The sequence below is a fragment of the Glycine soja genome, chromosome 11, assembly GCF_004193775.1.
Source record: "Glycine soja cultivar W05 chromosome 11, ASM419377v2, whole genome shotgun sequence".
Lineage (NCBI taxonomy): Eukaryota > Viridiplantae > Streptophyta > Magnoliopsida > Fabales > Fabaceae > Glycine > Glycine soja.
In genome coordinates this window covers 29,209,888-29,212,274 of record NC_041012.1, presented here as the reverse complement: position 1 = coordinate 29,212,274, position 2,387 = coordinate 29,209,888, and the positions used below count along the sequence as shown (strand labels likewise).

Sequence of the window (2,387 nt, the reverse complement as noted above, 5' to 3'; positions counted from 1 at the left end):
CCTCATGAAAAAACAAACAAAAAATAAAATTGGTTAACTAAAAAGCCAACATGCTTTCCAATAGAAATAAACTCCAGCTTTTCTTTGGAAATAGTCAACAATCAAAACACAAGGATTTTTGAGAAAAATGTGTCTACACCTTGATGTGCCATTATTTTCTCCTATTTCTTAACCCTTTTTGCACCATTTTAATTATTGATTAGTCTTAATTGTCAAATTAATTAGGCAATTTTATTATTTGGGTCCATTCAGCTAATTTGATGTTTTTAATCTAATTTCAGGAATTAATGAAGCATTGGGCTTGAATCCAGAATTGGGCTTGGACTTGAAGAGGGCAGACTATTTTATTCTACAAAATTTTATCGTATCTAGACTTTATCTTATCTAGATATTATTTAGATTTGATCTCATCTAGATATTATTTCATCTAGATCTTATCTTATCTTCTCTTATCTTATCTAGATTTTATTTTATTTTATTTATGGGCTTGGATTTAAAACAGATTTGTAAGCTTTGGGGTTGGAAAACTATATAACAGCACCAAGGTTCTAGTTTAGGCCCTCCCTTCTCTTCTATTCTCTTCTCTCTTCTCTTTCTCTCTCCTTTTTCGTTTTTAGTTTTAGGCTTCTCTTCTTCTTTTAGACACTTTTTCATTTTGGAAGAATAATTCTAGTTTTCTTCGTTTTCTACTGATTAATGGAAGGCTAAGTCTCTAGCGTTGTTTTCTCTTGAGGATCAAGCATAGCTCTCTTTGAGGTTCTATTATTATTATTATTAAATTCTGATCAGTTTTTTCTCTTCACCAATTACTCTGTATTTGTTGCTATTAATCCATGCATGCTTAGTGCTTGATTAATTGTCTCTGCGCTTAATTTATGTTCATGCTTAATGATCGTTCATGATTAATTGGTGTATGTGTTGCTTAATTACATAATGAACGCCTTATGTTAAATTTTGCTTAGTAATTTAATTTAGGTTTGGATTAAGTGGTTGAACTGATAAAGGATAAATTCTCGTAACCTAGGATAAGAGACTTGCTTGTGAATCAAGGGGAAGCAACATGTTTTAATTCTGATATTTTCTAATTCAAATTTACAAAAAGAAACACCCCCCCCCAATTCGTTACTATTTTCCTACTATCTGTTATGAACATTTGGTTTATCATTGCTCGTTGGGAAATGACCTAGGATCACTTCCTAGTTACTACATTTTAATGTAAATTTGATTCGGGTACGGCCTCGATCAAACGGTCCATCACGAGCTGGGATGACCTCAAGAGAGTATTCTTAGAAAAAAATTTCCCTGCTTCTAAGACGACAACCATCAGAAAGGATATTTCAGGCATTAGGCAATTCAGTGGAGAGAGCCTATATGAATACTGGGAGAGATTTAAGAAACTATGTGCCAGTTGCCCTCACCACCAGATTTCTGAGCAGCTTCTTCTCCAATATTTTTATGAAGGACTCAGTAACATGGAGAGAAGTATGATAGATGCTGCCAGTGGTGGAGCCCTTGGAGACATGACCCCTGCTGAAGCCAAAAATTTAATTAAGATGATGGCTTCCAACTCCCAACAGTTTAGCGCCAGGAATGATGCTATAGTCATTAGAGGAGTGCATGAAGTAGCCATAAACTCATCTACATCATCTGAAACTAAGAAGCTTGAAGGTAAACTAGATGCCTTGGTTAACTTGGTAACCCAACTGGCCATAAATAAAAAATCTGCACCTGTCGCCAGACTCTGTGCTTTATGCTCTTCTGCCAACCACCACACAGACCTTTGCCCTTCTATGCAGCAACTTGGAGCAATTGAATAGCCTGAAGCTTATGCTGCAAACATCTACAATAGACCTCTGCAACCTCAGCAACAACATCAACCACAACAGAACAATTATGACCTCTCCAGCAACAGGTACAATCCCGGGTGGAGGAATCATCCCAACCTTAGATGGTCGAGTCCTTCACAACAGCAACCACAACAACAACAGCCTTATTTTCAAAATGTTGCTGGCCTAAGTAGACCATATGTTCCTCCACCAATCCAACAGCAACAACAACAGCAGCAGCAACAACAACACCCCAAAAACAACAAACAGTTGAGGCTCCTCCGCAACAAATTACTATGCAAAACATGCAGTTTCAACAAGAGACCAGAGCTTCCATTCAGAGCTTAGCTAATCAGATGGGACAATTGGCTACACAGTTAAATCAACAACAGTCCCAGAATTCTGACAGATTACCTTCTCAATCTGTCCAGAATCCTAAAAATGTGAGTGCTATTGCATTGTGGTCGGGAAAGCAGTGTCAAGGACCTCAACCAGTATTCGCAAATGAACCTACCCAACTTCACTCTACTCCAGAAAAAGAGGATGACAAAAATTTAAATA

The 2,387-nt window shown here is 37.0% G+C and overlaps 1 non-coding gene across 1 annotated transcript; it reads right to left on the bottom strand.

Annotated features, from left to right (window-relative positions):
- Nucleotides 1-1,319: 1,319 nt before the first annotated feature.
- On the bottom strand, nt 1,320-1,426 carry LOC114377771. The gene has a single exon (XR_003659206.1). It is a non-coding gene; the product is annotated as a small nucleolar RNA R71 (small nucleolar RNA).
- Nucleotides 1,427-2,387: the final 961 nt, after the last annotated feature.